Source organism: Zootoca vivipara, chromosome Z, assembly GCF_963506605.1.
Source record: "Zootoca vivipara chromosome Z, rZooViv1.1, whole genome shotgun sequence".
NCBI lineage: Eukaryota > Metazoa > Chordata > Lepidosauria > Squamata > Lacertidae > Zootoca > Zootoca vivipara.
The window spans coordinates 29,680,843-29,698,810 of record NC_083294.1 but is presented as its reverse complement, the minus strand read 5'-3'; the positions used below and the strand labels follow the sequence as shown (position 1 = coordinate 29,698,810).

General features: G+C 44.9%; 1 non-coding gene across 1 annotated transcript; it reads right to left on the bottom strand.

Annotated features, from left to right (window-relative positions):
- Positions 1-10,750: 10,750 nt before the first annotated feature.
- On the bottom strand, positions 10,751-10,822 carry TRNAA-UGC (transfer RNA alanine (anticodon UGC)). Its single transcript has one exon. It is a non-coding gene; the product is annotated as a tRNA-Ala (tRNA).
- Positions 10,823-17,968: the final 7,146 nt, after the last annotated feature.

Genomic DNA, 17,968 nt, shown 5'->3' with positions numbered 1-17,968 from the left:
GGGTATTAAGCTGTGTATGTGTGTACTGGTGCTCTTTATAGAGTGAGATATAATAATGGATCAACACAGTTGTTATTTTGTGACTCTCCTTGATAGAGGGGCTATGAGGGTTGCCACAATGAGCTCCAGCTCTTCAAAATCTACCACTAACAGATTGGTGGCTGTTAGTACAATGCATTGGAGTGTGGCCATGGCTGGAATGAGACCACCCATAGCAATGCTATCAACAGGGTGTGTGAACTCTCCCCCCCCCCAAAAAAAATTGCCCTGGAAATGGGAGTAACAAGATTGAGGGCATCTCCAGACTGCCAGTATTCTGTGAAGGTTTCAAAAGCTTACTGGAAAGTGTGCAATCAAAATAGATTATTGCCCTAGAGCAAGAATGGAGAACCTGTTACTGGACTACAAGCCCCATCATCCATGATCACTGGCCATGCTGGTTGTGGGTTGTGAAAGCCTGCAGAGCCCCGTGCTCCCCAGCCTTGACCTAGCACCAAAAAGCAACTATTTTACAGTCAATAATGTGATGGGGGGAATTAATTGAAAAGTGCAGAATGAATGAATGATTAACTGGAAAATGCATAAACACCCCACAGACAATGAGGAAGGATTCAGGATGAATGCTCATTGTTGTATACTCTTCCTGCAAACAAATCAGAATGAATGTTCAATAAAGACTGGATATAATCTAACCTCCATGTAAGCTTTGTGCAAACAAATCAGGATGAATGTTCAGTAGCTGAGTTCTCTGGCGGAGCCCTGGTTTTTCAGACATTCTCTTGACCGGTCAACAGATTGCCCAGTATCATCTATTAGACTGATTCCATTTCCATCCTTCTGCTTCCACCCACATGAGGCAGTTAGCACCAAGCCTGGCAAAAGCACATGACACCCTTGGGTGGCAGAATCCACCGTTGTGTGGGCAGGATGGGTGAAAGTTCATCAATAGAAGAGGGAAATTTGGCAGCTGCAGCTTATTAAACAGATGTGAGCTAGTGCATTGAAACCTAAACCTATCAATACTTCCTTTCTATGCAACTGTTGAAAACAGTCAATATGCAGCCCTCCAGACAGAATCATAAATTTGGAAGGGACCTCAAGAGTCACCTAGTTCAACCCCTGCCATGCAGGAATCACTGCTAAGGAATACCTGGCACATGGCCAACCAACCTCTGTTTAAAAACTTCCAATAAAGGAGAGCCCACCACCTTCCGAGGCAGTCCATTTCACTGTTGGACAGTTCTTACCATCAGAAAGTTCTTCCTAATATTTAGTTTGAATCTCCTTTCTTGTTATGTAACCCTGTGGAGTGGCAGAAAATAAGCTTGCTCCTATATCTTCCATTTGGCAGCCCTTGGAAATGGCTGTGATATCACCTCTCAGTCTTCTCTTCTTCAGGCAAAACATACCCAACCCTCTTAATAGCTCCGCAAAGGTATTGGTTTCCAGAACCTTTATTGTGTTGGTTGCTCTCTTCTGAAAATGTACCTGCTCGGTCAAAAAGTGTTTTTTAAAACTTTATTTTTCAGTTTCTGAAAATTCTCATAGCAAACATTCCCGCATGCCACTTCCGAAGAAACATTCCTTGGATATACAATATAAATGATACAGTCAAATGTAAATGATACAGTCAAGCAGGTTTGCATAGTAGTTTAAAGTTGATTGTATCAGTTAAGTGCTGTCTACTGCCTGTCTTAACAGATTGCCAATGGCCCTTCAGATGTTGCTGGACTCTAAGCTTCATTTGGCTCCAGCAAGCATTGCCAGGAAAAAATGGGAGTTGTGTGACAACATCTGGAGGGCAGCCACAGGTTCTCCATTCCTGACTCCACATGTTGCTCTGATCAGTGATAATAATAGGCAAAGCGGAAGCACTTTCCTACAGAAGCACTTCCTGTTATGGGGATTCAGAGCAACCATCACTGTTCTGTTGTCATGGAGACCATCTCCCAGAATGATTCCACTACCAGCCTATCAGGGGCTAGCCTCAATGACAGGAATTGTGCTTTCCTCTAGAAAGGGCTGGACCTGTCTCAGACAGAGCACCAATTGCCCTCAAATCTGTACCAGCCTTCCCTAGTTCAATTTGTTCTGATGAGGGTTTTTTTTGGGGGGGGAGGGGGCAGTCAAGAATGTGAGGGGGAAAGCTGAAAGAAACTCACATTGGAAAACTTAGCAATTAAAAACATGGCCTAGCATTCCGCTCTGCCCTTTGACCTTCTGAAGGCAGGTTGCAAGGTCACAAGGCTTGGTTGCACTGTATTGATTAGGCCTCTTTCTGCCTAGTGGCCAGCACTGAGAGCTGAAAGAAAGAGAAGCCAAAAAGGAAGAATTAACAGAGGAGGGGGAGAAAGTGGAACGTATCAGTTGATCTCTTGGCCTCCTGAGGGTCAAAGATCATCACACATAAGCCTGGGTAAGCAATTGTCTGTGTGATATCTCAAAATAAATAAATCAATACATTGAGTTCAGTGGAAAAAAGAAACCACTTTGCTGATTCTAAGGAATAAGGCTCTGAAAAGTCCATCTTGGCCAAATTCAGGAAGCTGTGTAGGTTTGGGGTCACTGAAAAAGCAGCATCTTTGGTGGCAACCTGGAGCATGACCTTTACAATCAAGAGCATTTCCAAAGACACAAAAAGCCACCTAGGCTTTCCTTATGGCCTGTTGATGTTTGTTTTTAAATTCTTCTTGCTTTTAACTACTTTTTAACTTTCTAGAATTGTATCGTCTGATTTTATGTTGTAAACTGCTGGGTTTTTTATATAGCGTTATATAAATATTTTTATCAATCAATCAATATAACCTGTTCCTCTCTCACACATGTGTACATGTGTTTTGCAAGCTACCCAGGTAGTAATTTGCTGAGATATGGATGGTGCACATGCCCATTGCTATTTAATGTTTATATAATTTAAATGGGTAATTTCACAACCATAGGGCATAAAAATCTAATAGAGTTCCCCGACTGGGCAATAACCCGTCTTTCCCCAAAACAGCAAAGGCAAAATCTTTACAGAATTCTTTTAAGATTTCCAAGTGAATTCTCACATTGTGGAAGAACAGTCCTATAGTAATCACCTTTGTTTGCAACCCCCCCTCCACCAAACAACCCCCCCCCAAAAACCCCCCCACACATTTCCTACATCTTGATGACTGAAAGTGCCATATGCCTCACTTGATGCAACACCACTGCACACACTGAGGTGCTGCCTCTGGCTTTAAATACCTGAGGGAAGAGGAGAAGTTGTTGGGCATCTGCTAGGTAGGAGGAGGGGACAAATAAAAAAGGTTCTAGCAATTCCGCCCAGTTCACTCCCTGGAATATAGTTTATGCAAGTGTCACTGCTCAATGGACAATGCTCAATGAAGAGGCAATTTAACTCTGCCAAAGCAGCAAATCGAATCCCTGCGACGGGGTGAGCTCCCGTTGCTCGGTCCCAGCTCCTGCCAACCTAGCAGTTCAAAAGCACGTCAAAGTGCAAGTACCGCTCCGGCGGGAAGGTAAACGGTGTTTCCGTGTGCTGCTCTGGTTTCGCCAGAAGCAGCTTAGTCATGCTGGCCACATGACCCAGAAAAAACTGTCTGTGGACAAAACGCCGGCTCCCTCGGCCAGTAAAGCGAGATGAGCGCCACAACCCCAGAGTAGTTCGCGACTGGACTTAACTGTCAGGGGTCCCTTTACCTTTAACTTTTTAAAGCAGCAAAGGTTCAGCCCTACCTAACTTAGCTCTGCAAGCTTTGGGAATGAGACTAGCAGGAAACGTGGTTCAGTGGGAAGTTGTGTTGCTGACTACCAAGAGACATTATTCGTGCAAACTGATGCTTTCAGAACTGCAACTTCCTATGCGGCAAGCCAATCACAATAAATATGGTTGCTCCTTTGGAAAGTCTCCATTCACCAGCATTGAATTTCATCACCCATCTCCCAACTTGCTTTGATGAGTTATTGCCAGAGAATGAGAAATGGACAGAGGTAAGATGATGCTGGAGTTGGGGCAATAAAAAGTATCGCCTTCCCTCATCTGTGTCTTGTTCTCTGCAACATTGCATTTAAATACTCTAGATGGAAAAGGATATCATAAAGGAACACAGAATGTGCACTCAATATGTTGCATTTGGGAGAGTGTTCCAAAATGTATTCATGCAAATTGACCCCTGGCTGCAGATATCTTTGTTGGGTATCTGAGTAAAAGAATCTTTTGCATGACTATTCAGAAATAATCCCCAAATAAGCTCAGTGAGACAGAGTTAAGGACAGAGTTGCCAATGCGGGCCTCTCCAGATGTTACAATTCCCATTGTCCCCAACCACTGGCCATGCTGGCAATGGTTGACAGAGTTGTACTCCAACAGTATCAGAAAGGCACCCTAGTGCAGCAGCAGCATATCCCGCTTTGCTGCTTGAAGTGAAACAGGAAGTGCCACCCTACCTTGCTGCCGCCACCTGCTCAGCAGTATCCTTTACCGGTACCTAGGTTGTGCAGCAGTGGCACAAAGCAGGCATTTTATTTAGAGTCACCTGGTCAATATTATTGTATATAGCCAAACAATGAACGACAGAGAATAAAAGGAAAACTTTCCTCTAAGATCCTACAATGTAGTCTGTAGCAACATAAAAATAAATTTACAACATTAAATTTTAAAATTGGAGTGCATTCATATAGCTGGAATGGAGCTTCTTGGCTGCCAGTGCAAATTTGGCTACCTAGAGTATATACAGATGTTTATCTGCTAGGAGTTCAACTGTCACTTCCTGTGCAGATCGACCTGGAAGCCAATTGAGAACTGGTGATATAAATTTTCCACTGGGCATTGTATACAGGGGGCAAATCAGCAGATAGGGTGTGATGTCCTCTACCTGATTCCATCCATCCATATACATTTGCGATCCATATGGGGAATATCTCCCCTCTAAATATTCTGAGGGCTTCTGTTGGAATCTTAGTTCTACAAAGGCCCTGCGAAGTTATGGGAAGGTCAAAGTCTCAAGGTAATGGGGCCTTGAGTGATAGGTCTTAATTTTGTGGTGCCAAGTACCGTAGGTCATGTGGGCTAAGGGCTGAGTAGTTCTCCACGCGAAGATTATAAACCCTAAGCCAGGCACCCCCAAACTGCGGCCCTCCAGATGTTTTGGCCTACAACTCCCATGAGCCCTAGCTAACAGGACTAGTGGTCGGGGAAGTTGGGAATTGTAGTCCAAAACATCTGGAGGGCCGAAGTTTGGGGATGCCTGCCCTAAGCTTATCTTGGCACTTTTGGCAGCACAAAGCAGTGGTGATGGTGGCAGTTTCCAGCTAAATCTCAAAAGACTTTAGTGAGAACTTGCTGTTGACATTGCCTCTTCTCCACAGGTACTGGTGGGGTAGGTGGGGCACCTGCAGGGGCAGCTGCTTTACCCCACCTCATGGATGGACTGTATCATGGCAGTGTAAAAGAATGCAGAAGTCAGTCCAATGACATTCAATGAGGTTTACTCCCAGAAAGAGTGTGCAGGGTTTCAGTCTAAGCTTCCCTTGTCCTCTTCTAAACTTCTCTAATTTTTATGACATCATTACTATCACATCATTACTAATTGTGATGTGAAATATCTCACATTTCTAAATCCCTTGTTGAATTCATTTGAAGACGTGAAGCAGAACTTTTTTTTGTGTGTGACTCTTATTCTGAGACTGCGCAGTTCCTGGGGTGGGGGGTGGGGAGGAAAGTATCTGGAAATAGAGTATGGATTCCCTGCTTCACTTCCTGGGGATTTGATATGGACTTCAGAAAGAGAGAATTCTAGGTGACTGAACATTCTTATCCAATTTCCTGCTGGGTTCATGGTGGAGGAGCAATGTGAGGGCAGAGTGATATTCTTCCACTTCCACTTCACCCACCCTTTTCTGTTTTCTTCTTCTTGAGCAATTTCCCTCCTGTTGGAAGCAATGGGAAGAAATTGAAATCTACTATACCAGATTCAGGAATGGCATGGTTTTTTCCCTCCATTCCAGGTACACAAGAACACAATGGGATAATGGGGTGGCCACAGATCCCGCAGCTTCACAACTTTTGGGGGGAATGTCCCTGTGACATCTCTAAACATTTCCACCACCAAAGCTCTGACACCAGTGAGGAACTGGTTGTAGACCTTTCCACAACCAGCCAGAGGAGGCTTTTGATGTTGAATTTCCCCCTCCAAGAGTGAACTGCTCTCTCTGCCCTTGGCCCACATGCCTTGACCCACATTAAAAACAACAACCAAAAGCAACATTTGTTCAAACTTGTCACAATAGGCATTTTTTGTATGAGATTCTGCCTGTTATATACATTTTTAAAAGTCTTATTTCCTAATACACACTTTACCCCAGTATATGCATTTTTGTTCACATTACTTGGCTGGAGAACTACATCACAAGATTCAGAGATGTTGAAATTTGAAGGATGCCTATGCTTCAGTTCATATCTTGTTTTGGAATGGTGAATTAGATCATCTCGCCTTTAAAGGCAAACTGAACTTAATTTCTCATCCATGCCTAGATTCCAACAGGGCAAACTATGTGCGTACAGAACAACCTACCCTTCTGCTGCATCCTTTTTGCCCGAACTCATGAGGAACATCAGTGTTTTTTTAAAAAATGCAGAGGTGACTGAGTTACACAAATCATGTCTCTTAGAAAAGGGATGATGAAATTTTGTTGGCTCAGGGGCCATATTCCTTATGGGCCAACCCTCTAGGGGCTTAATTACAGTTGGTGGGGCAGGATGAGGAAGAGACACTGTGGGCCAGATGGTGCACCCCACCCCCCAAGGAGTCTCATCCAGCCCACGGGCTGGCAGTTTCTATTCCATCCCTGCCCTAGAAGTTTCCAAACTTTATTTTCTTTTATGTTAATTATAAGCAGTGTAGTTCTAGTTACAGGTAGGTAGCCGTGTTGGTCTGACGTAGTCGAAACAAAATTAAAAAATTCCTTCCAGTAGCACCTTAGAGACCAAGTAAGTTTGTCATTGGTATGAGCTTTTGTGTGCATGCACACTTCTTCAGATAAGCAGTTCTTTTAAGGATACTGATGAATAAGGAGAGAGAAAGGAAGAAGGGTTGGATTGGATCACCTTTGGGGTGTTTTTTTTGGGGGGGGTTGTTGTTGTTGAGGGGCAGTAAATCTTTGATCCATAAAACTGCAACGCTGTTTGCTGTTCTATAGTTCATTTATTAAATTTACTGCTCTTTATTGCATATTTTGTTTGCAATAATAATAATAATAATAATAATAATAATAATAATAATAATAATAAATTTTAATTTATACCCCGCCCATCTAGCTGGGTTTCCGCAGCCCCTCTGTGCGGCTTGCTGCACATATAAAAACATAGTAAATCATCAAACATTAAAAAAATCAAGAATCACTTTTATTTGTTAATGTATTGTTATTATTGTGAGTTGCTTTCAGCTCAGTGTGGTTGTTGGAAAAGCAGAATTCAAATACAAAACCGGCTCTTCCTGTTGTTGTGCCTTGAGGCGTTGGCCTGAAGTTCAGCAGTAAAAAGTTTTGTAGTTCTACTCATTTTCAATAAAAAGTACTTACAACACGGACACAACACAACCAAAAAATCCCAGCAACCACGGTACATTTATCCCCAGTGTGATGCCTCTTGCATTTCTTTCACATTCAGAATGTAAAATGGCAGACACACTTGTCCAAAAAATTGATTGATTTCATTGCTTCTCTCTACCCTTCAATTCTTTTCACAGAAGTGGTCAGCCATTTTTAAATTTTGTTTCATAAGGACATAAAAATAACCCGCTGGGTCAAGCCAGTGTTCCATCTAGTACATTTAATAAATGTACATTATTTATTTAAATCTAGAGATCACATCTGACATCCTTGGGTGCTGCAAGGACCTGAATGCCCCAAGAAAGCTCATTGCTGAAGCTTGTTTTGGAACATTCATTCTTTTCTTCTTGGTTGCCTGACAATCTGAGCTGGGTCACAATGCCCTATTTATTTCCCGCTATACCCCTGAAATGAGTCATTCCGAAGGATTGTGGGAAATTAAAATGTGGGTAGACTCAGCCAGCCTTTGTTGCTTGAAGTGCTGGCTCAGAACACTTGTCCCTCCTGCTGCAACCAAGGGCACCCCAAAACAGAAGAGGGGGCCGGCCCCCTCAAACCTGGATGAAAATCATTCATTTAAACACATGCATGCATGTGCTTATATGCTCATACGTGCACAAACCTTTTAAAACACTTGGCAACTGTTCTGGGGTGCGTGTGTGTGGCTTCGCAGTGTCTCCAGTTTACAGCTAATCAATTTGTGCACAACAGGCTTCTGCTTTAAACCGCTTTTACCCAAACTTGATCCAGGAAGGGACAAACCTTACTAAGTCCACTTGTAAAACACAGTGTGTTCACAAATCAAACTATGAATCTCTGTAAACACTCACGGCAGATGCCCAAGCTCACACTTACAAATCTTGGGAACATTTTATGGCACAAAGCCATACTACACCTTGAAGAGAAGAGAAGAGAATAAATAATAAATCAAACTGTTGTTGTTGTTGTTTAGTCGTTTAGTCGTGTCCGACTCTTCGTGACCCCATGGACCATAGCACGCCAGGCACTCCTGTCTTCCACTGCCTCCCGCAGTTTGGTCAAACTCATGTTGGCAGCTTTGAGAACGCTCTCCAACCATCTCATCCTCTGTCGTCCCCTTCTCCTAGTGCCCTCAATCTTTCCCAACATCAGGGTCTTTTCCAGGGAGTCTTCTCTTCTCATGAGGTGGCCAAAGTATTGGAGCCTCAGCTTCAGGATCTGTCAACCTATCTACCCCTAAAAAGGTTCATCATGCCTTCTGTTTCTAAAGTTCAGGAGTGGGCATCTATTTCTATGTTGGCACCACCCAAAGGAATGTAGGAAGCTGCCTTATGCTGAAGCAGACCTTAGGTCCTTCTAGCTCAGAGTTGTGCATACTGACTAGCTGCAGCTCTCCAAGGTTTTAAAAAGGTAGTCCCTCACAGCTCTACTTGGAGAAACTGGGGGTTGAACCCGGGCCTTTCTACATGCAAACTAGATGCTGTACCACTGAGCTACAGCTCCTACCTGTGTACATAGACTGGTGAGAGTCCTATGTTTTGCAAAAGTGTAAAAAAAATGGAATCCCAAAGCGGGACCCACACACCCCCTCCACACACCTCAATGAAGACTGTGACCCAAGGAAGCTGACTATTTGACAAGATGGTGAGGAGGCAAGAGACACACAGAGAGAGAAACACAAAAATGGGTGGTTGTGGAATGGAGCCTCTTGGATTAGTGCAGGCATCCCCAAACTGCGGCCCTCCAGATGTTTTGGCCTACAACTCCCATGATCCCTAGCTAACAGGACCAGTGGCTGGGGAAGATGAGAATTGTAGTTCAAAACATCTGGAGGGCCAAAGTTTGGGGATGCCTGGATTAGTGCATAGCTGACTGGCTGGAACCAAGGCGCAGCAGCCAACATTGTAACAGTTTGTTGCAGTTCCCCCTCATTGACAGAGAATTCCCAAGCACTGGAAAAGGCCCACTGTGTGTCATACACCTTCCTCCTTGCTTCCTCGGTTCTCCTTGGGTTGTCCTGGAAACAGAGGCCGTGACACCTTGGCCAGAGTGACAGGGCCATGACAAAGCCTTCTGTCATGGTACCAATTGGATTGAAATGTCCTGCCTTCCCCTCCCCCTCCTTTCCATGGACACAATGTGAGGGGCAAGAGTGCTGGGGGTGGCCCAGCATAGCAGGGGGACTCCAAACACTGGCCAACTGTGGAGAGTCCTGACTTTCTTCCCCCCATGACTGCCTTGTTCCTTTGGCTTTCTCTGGGTCAGGAGGACAAGGTTCACTGACTCCTCTTAGTTGCAAAGCGAAGGTGGATTAAAGAGAGGGCAATGGCCTTTTCTTGTTACTATTGGCAGGCGGAGGCTGGGTCAGCCATCCTCAAAACCCCTCGCACACTCTGTTGGGTCCACAAGTGTCATTCAGCATGAAGGTAGCTGTCCATCAAGCCCCGGAGCCTTGTGGGAGCATGTACGGTACAGCAATAGCAAATGGACAGATCAGGAGGCAAAAGTGTTTTTAAAAACCTTGCATTCCCTCCACCCACCCCGTCCTTTGGATAGATGGATAATAAAAACGTTTTAAAAGGGCTCAAATTGTCAACTGTGTGGCGCTAAAAGCATGTCATTTGTCAACAGTGATGACATGGCTACTAACCAATTGGCTCACCACAGTGACTCCGACACACTCCAAAACGTAAGAGGCATGCTAATTTGGAGGCGGGGGGTAGTTGGGGGAGGATATTTATATCCCTTGCAACAATGGACTGTGTATTTATTCAGCAATAAGGCCCCTATCTGCACTCAGAACCAGAGGACAACCCAGGAGTCAGATGCAAGGAGCATAGCTCAGTATCTGCTTTGCTTGCAGAAGGGTGCACTGCAGGTTCAATCCATGACATGTCCAGGTTGGCTTGTGAGAGATTTCTGGAGAGTTACTGCCTGACAGTGTAGACAATACTGAGCTGGTGGGACCAATGGTCTGACTCATTATAAGGCCATCTCCTCACTTCTGCAGTCCCAGGGAAACTGGCAGTTCCTCCTGGCAGGGAAAGGGTGGGAAGAAAGCTCCCTATAGAAACAGAGAAACATAGGGAGCTGGTGCCTTATACTGAGTCAGACCAATAGTCAGTCTAACTCAACAGGCTCTCTAATATTTTGGACAAGTCTATCCCCCAGTGTGACCGGGAGCTGCCAGGGATTGAACCTGGGACCTTCTGTGTGCAAAACTGATGCTCTACCACTGAGCTACAGCCCTTCTTCTAAAGGGAAAGGGTATTTCCTCCACCCAAATCCTCTGGCCCATGAGTGAGTCCATGCACCTCCTAGATCTAGATTTCTTCTTATAGCTGGTGCCTGGAAAGCATAATTTTTTAAAAGACTTTTTGTAGAAAGTGATGAATCAATGCAAGTAACATAACAACAGAAGCAGCAGCAGCAGCAGCAGCAACAACAACAACCTGCCTGACCAGCAGGTCTTCCCTCTCTTTCTCTCTGGGGCAGCTGTTTATAGGCACTTATAGGCACTGCATGAGCGACAGAGGAAGGAGCCACGGTGGCTGGAGTCTGAGAGGTCCTTTGTTTCCACATTTCAGCTCCTTCCGATGGTGCTAAACTCTGCTCTCTGGCGCATAAATCTACTCTCCAACACATTTCTCTCTCCTGCCCTCTGACACCCATAGTTCCCTCCTCTCCCATCTCTAACTTGTGGGCCTAATAATAACTTGTCAGTCTGTGGGCTCTTCCGGCTCTCAGTTCTGCCACTGAGACAGAGGTGAGATAACTGACACATGGATCTGCTTCCTTTGCGGGCAGTCACACATAGCTACTGCATTATGGGAGACCAGTTGGGCCCCGCTAGGTTGCATCTGACCACTAGAGATGCTCAAGGAATAGGCATGGATGACTTCGGCATGCAAATGTGTTTTTTTTCTGTTTCCCTTAATTTCTCATTTCCCCCATCATGAGTTCTCCACATCAGTTTGTGATTTTTAAAAAGTCCTCATGAAAATGAATCAGCACCTTAGTGTGAATTCCTGCTAATATGTTTGTATGCAATTTTGCCTCATATACACATTTTTTTGCAAATTGATTTTACTAATAAAATGCATTTTTGGAAGGAGGATATGCTCTTTTCCATAGTAGATGCATTTAAATGTAAACTTTACCCCACTACATACAATTTTGTACATACCAGTTGGCTGGAGAACTGTACTGCAAAATTCAGAGAAAAGGCATTTTTGAATGATGGCTGTGTTTTGGTTCACAATTTGTTTTGGCAAGTGCACATTAGGAAAGTTCATATTTATATGCTAATTGAATCAAAATTATCCACCCTCCCTAAGCCAGACTGGTGGTGCCTGTGGACCACTGAGAGATAGGGCTGCCACCTTTGTTCTGGCAAAATACAGAACAGGACGGGGTGGGATGGGGAGGGGATTGGGGGGCGATCCCCCCCCCTACTCGGTGCTGAATTAGCTTCAAAGCAGTCCATTACAGGGTAACAGGGTGGTCCCTCTCAAATTTGTGACACACACACACACACACACGTAAATCTGTCTGTGCTTTGCTACTCAGAGTTTTAAATACATGGGGAAGGCAAACCTTGTGGGGTTTCTCCCCCACTCTCCTCTCTCAAATATCATGCAGATAACTATGTTCAGAACTGGGGCTTCTGGGTTACAATGACACAAAAACACTTGTTTCTAGAGCTCCAGAACCTGGTGCTCTCTGAGGGATGAGGCCTGGCACTCCCAGGCTGCAGTTCTGCAGATAGGAACTAGAAGCGACAACATGAAAACCTTGCCCTGGTTTGCTCCTTTTTGGGGGTGGGATGAGGAGATTGAGTGAGGAGAAAACTGGAAAGGAAAGAAGCAAGAGGCAGTTTTCTCCAGCCAAGCCAGCAATGCCTTCCCTGTAGGAGTGAGGATGGGCATTTGGAAAGGATAGTGTCCTGTATTGAAGCATTTTACAGTGGAAATATGGGATGATTCCTTATCATATGGGGCAGGTGGCTGCCTCCCCTGCCTTCCAGCAAGATCAACACAGTGGGGAGGGGAGAAATACTAACCTGGCTCCACCCATCAGTCATTGAAGGGGCAGCTGTGAGCTTGTGCTGCCCCTTCATGCCAGGAAAAAGCCTCACTTTGCTTCATGTTATAGTTCCCCTGGGACTGCAGAGCTGAAGGAGAACATATTCTGGCCTCTGGCATTGGTCAATGCACCCAGTGCCCATCACTGCTGTGATGGACAGACCATTCAGCCACCATCTTGGAGACCATTAGGCAGCCATGGCAAAGAGGAGAAACAGCCAATCAAGGGAGAAAGAGTATGGTAAAGAGAGACTCTGACAGATAGGACCTGGCTACAGAAGTATATAGGTGTGCTTAAGACTTTCAGGCAGAACAAACCTCTGTTTAATTTCCTCAGGTGGAGGAAAAAGCCCTAGAAAGGGGCTAAAGGTGCTTTTTACAGGAGGAGAAAAATCAAATAGCCATTCTAGGAGGAGACAGCTTTAACAGAAAAAGTTATATTTTGGAGAATTGCAAGTAAAGTTTTTGTTTAAACCTGAAGCAATCTTTCTGACAGAAAACAAGTGCTGTGCCTTTAATAAGTGGATGCCTTCAAACTTTATTTTTCTTTGAATGTTTGTTAATAAAAATAGAGTCTTCAATTCCATTGTGTACCATCTTTAATTTAATTTAATTCGTATCAAGTTAAGGAAATAAGTTGTTGCAGGAATCCCAGATGTCAAGTGCCCTTGCTGTGGGTTTTTATTATGCACCACTGCATATAGAAAGTCCATTAATTCTTGGTAGCTATAGATAGGGAATGACCAAGGTTAAACCATCCCACACTTGGTCATGGTGCCCTGCTTCCATCTTCACTGGGGGAGTATGTAACAGCTGCTTCCCTTGACGTCCATGGGGGGAACAAAAGCTCCGCAAAGGAAAGACTATATGTCCCCCTCCATTGGCCAGAGAAGGAGCAGCTTCTTTTAGCACAAGGCCATAGCTCAGGGGTAAACAATTTGTTTTGCACACTGAAGGGTCACACCCCGCCCAGCATCTCTAGGTAGGCTCAGAATCTTGCCTGCCTCAGCCCCTGGTGAGTCACTGCCAGTGTATGTTATATCATGCACTGAGCAATGGTTGTGGAAAAGCCATAGCTCAGTGGAACAGCGTTTGGTTTACATGCAGAGATCCCAGGTTCAATCCCTGGCATTTGGGTGTAGGGACCTGAACTTCCCTTGCCTGAAACTCTGGAGACTTGCTGCCAGGAGACAATACAAAACCAGACATCCTGATTCAAGATAAGACAGCTTCCTATGCTCCTACCAGAGAGCTTGCTTATCCCTTCCCCACCAGAAAGATGGCAAGGAACCAGTGGACAGTTGCCCTGGGACTACAGAGCTGAAAGGCAGAATGCTCTAGGCCAGGGGAGCAAGGTCCTCCAGGAGGCAACTGCTCCCTGCATCCTAGGAAGAATATCAAGGCAAGGAGGAGGCACATAAATCTCCTGCAGGAAGCTTCCCCCTCCCTCAAAAAAACAATGCTTATAAGAACTTTGTAACTTGGAACAGGGGTGCAGTTTATTGTGGACTCAGCATCAAAAATTAAGCTGTGCATGTCTAAGTACATATCCTCAGTCTCAACCCCAATCATCATCATCAGCCTAAGTGCTCAGAGTGTGTTGCATACGTTATATCAGTTATCCTTATAATAGTCTTATAAGGTAGACTAATATCACCACCTCCATACTACAGATGGAGGCCCAGGCTCCAAGAAAATGTGTTTAAAATATTCTTTAAATAATATTTAAACACACATTTCATATGGATTCTGGGTTTTTTAAAAAATAAAATCACAGATCAGTGTTGAAACAGGACAGGATAGATATCAGTCCCTGTTGTCTCCAGATAGGGCTGTGAAAGACCCTTGCCTCAAACCCCAGAGAGGCACTGATAGGCTGGATCTAGACACATCAAAAAAGCACTTCAAGAAAACGTGTTGTAAACTTCATAGGTAATGGGAAATCACATTGACAAAAGATGGGAATCTACAGCGCCATCTGGTGTCTCAGTGTTACAACACATATAAAATGCTTTTTCTTTACTAATGTAAAGTCAGTGTCAACAACATTGAGGTAGATGGACCAATGGTGTGCATTGGGGGCAAGCAGCTTCTTATGTTCTGTTGAATAATGAATGAACACATACACAGTTGACATGGACCTGGGAAAAAGTGGGGTGCTGCAGGGTTCTGTTCTTGGCCTGTTGTTGTTATGAGATCTTGCCAGAAGCTCTGGGGGTGGGGCAGAACCTTCCCATTGTGCCCCAGGCAGCAAAAAAGGACGGGTCACCCCGAACCTCTTAATTAACCCTGAACCTCTTAATTGGAAATAAGTCCAATCAAACCAGGGAACTTTCGCATGCAAAATTGGTATTCTGCCCCACAGCTACAGCTTCTCTCTGAAATTCCTTACAGCACAATCTTTGGTATTCAGAAGTAACAGTTGTGCAAAAGAGGGAATTTCAGTCGTTGTAACCAGTTGTTGTGCAGGGGTAAGAGAAACTGCACCTCCCAAAATTATGTTTTCTTCCTCAACACACACTGGAAAGAGGTGCTTGATCAAAAAGGGTGCTTGATCAGAAGTTCTGCTCCCTTTCCTGAGCTCCTGACAGGGGTGTCTTGCTGCTCTGCAGGCCCGGGTCCAGACTAACGGCCAGGAGACTGTAATCATCCGGCTGCTGCTGCTGCTGCATCTCCCATGCAGCTATTTTCTTGCCTTATTGGACAGGGATTGGTCTACCTTCCAGGAACAGTGGGGATGTTAATGGGTTTATCAAGCGAGGTTAGACTAAGCAAATTACCCTTCTATCCCTGAGCCAGCTTGAGTGCAATGGATTGCCATGGTGGATGGCAGAGTAGGGGGAGAGAGAAGAGGGAGGGAGAAGAGGGTGAGTCTGCTTTTGTGGCCAGCCAGAGAGAGCTATGCCTAAAGGGAGTCTGCTTCCACTGTGTATCGACCAGCTGTCAGGCCTTTAAGAACCACACTCCTTCTAGAGTTGGGATTCAAGGAGCCTGCAATCAACCCAGGCTACTGACTGCATTTAAACACAGGGTGTTTAATCTCTTCTTCCAAATATGATGTCCCTCAGATCCCAGAATTTGGTGGGGAGACTCTTCTATAATATTTCCAATGTTTTGTCTCAGTCTTGAGTGTATCATAGCTGAAGTTTTAAATCACTGCAATGATAGCTCTTTAAAATTATTTAAAGTGATTTCAAGGAGAGCTCGTGTTAACAACAACAGCGACCCTCCCACCACATTCACAAAGAGCTGCACATGCCATGTGCTTATGTGTGAATTCCCCTATTGACTTGGAACTACAGCTGTGCATAAATGGCCTCTCAAAATACTCCGTCTCATTTGTGAGCGGAGAGGAGGAGGACACAATTTCACCGATCTTTTTTCTGGCCTATGGGCAGGGACGGGGACTGAGAATTTCTCCAATATTTTCTTGAGATTGGGGCTCTCCACTAGCAATGTCAGCAGCACAGATTCTCTGTGCTGGTAGCTTCCACCAATTTGCATCTCCACAAAAGAAAGGTCATCGCCCAGTGGTGGAGCATCTGCTTTGCATGCAGAAGGTCCCAGGTTCAATCCCCAGCATTTTCAGGTACAGCTTGGAGAAAGCCCCACTGTTGACCCTTAGAGTTGCTGCTAGTCAGTGTGAGATGAGCTCTCCTTGGTGTTCAATGGTGGGTCTGCTGGGTCATGTGGACTCCTCTCAGGGTCACAGCCTGATCTAAGATGGATCACAACAGCAGTGTCACCATCATATAAACACATTGCATACCAGCACATAACTCTGGTGCACAAAAGCTTGCACAAGCTGTCTATACCGCACTAGACCAGCTCCAAACTTCTTGCATTAGTCTACAAGGTCCTTACTAACTTGGGTCCAGGATATGTCAAGGATCACCTAATCCATTGTATCCCTACCTGATCACCAAGGTCTTGTAGTGGGACGTCCACTGTTGCGTGGTCCCACATGGCTTGGATCCTGTTTTATGGGACTACTTCCTGTTTAGATCAGTCAGCTCCCCTGCCTGTTGAACTTCCAATGCCTACTTAATACTTTAAAAAAAATTAAAATCCAGCAGGAGTTTTAAGGCAGCATCCTGACATCATTCCAAGGCACGCTGTTCATGTGATTGGCATCTGCGAAAAATAGATGGTGGAGTGATCATTGAGAATTCTGCAAAGCAGAATTCTTTTTTCCATCTTTAGTTAGGATCTTCTTTGCCTAGCCTCCAAAATACTATCCTTTCCAGCTTCAGAAATGTGCCTTCTTTGCTAGGTTAGACTGGCTACCACATTTCTAAGTGGGGCTTGCAAGAAATGAATAGAGAAACAAACTGGTGACTTTCTCACAGTCAATGAAAAACGTCTATGATCTTTTCACAAATCCTATGGTTCTATGTCTGTTTTATTGTCTATGATAAATAGTGTCTGTCATGGCAATGAAATCTTCGACTTGTATGTAAGGAAGCTCTGCCCCATGGGGATGGAACACCATGGGACTTTCTTCCCAGTAAACTTGTGTAAGATTCCTCTGGAAGCCAAATAAGTTACTAGTGGATTCAACAGCAGCAACAAACATATTTTTTAAAAAATAATAATGAGCCATTTCCTTAAATCAGCAACAGCACATTAAGTTACATAACAACAAAGAAAACTGCCTTATGCTGAGGTCCCACCTTTGCTATACATTTGAAGCGGTTTAATACCACTGCTTCCCTCAAATAATCCTTGGGACTGTAGTTTATTAAGGGTGCTAAGAGCTATTAGGACACCCACCCACACCCCAATTTCCTCCACAGAGCAACAATATCTAGAGTTCATTAGGAAGAGAGATTAGCCATTAAACCACAGGACTCACATGAGGAATGCAAGGTGTTTCTGGCTGGCGGGGGAGTGGGGGCACACACACACACACACACTACATACTCAGAGGTGCTACTGCCACCTCTTCATTACTTCACACATTACCAGGCAGGACCCTAGCACTGGGAACCAGCCCCCTTTTCCCTTCTCCCCACCCTCTGCGCTATTTTACTAGCTGTTCAAGACTCACCCACCACTGCTGCTGACTCCAACCTGCACCTTGGCCCTTTAAAGCTCATGGCCATGCTCCCTCTTTCTCTCTGCCACCAGCTCCTAGTGGTGCCTTTGTGAAAGACATCACCAGGCCATACCACCGAGCTCAGAGGCAGCCGCGTGGGGCAGAGAGGCAGGATCCGTAAGGATCAGGTCCAAAGCAGCTTCCTCAAAGAGTCCAACCTATCACAAGGATGGCAAGTGAGTCTCAGGCACCATGTGACCTTCAGGATCTGCTG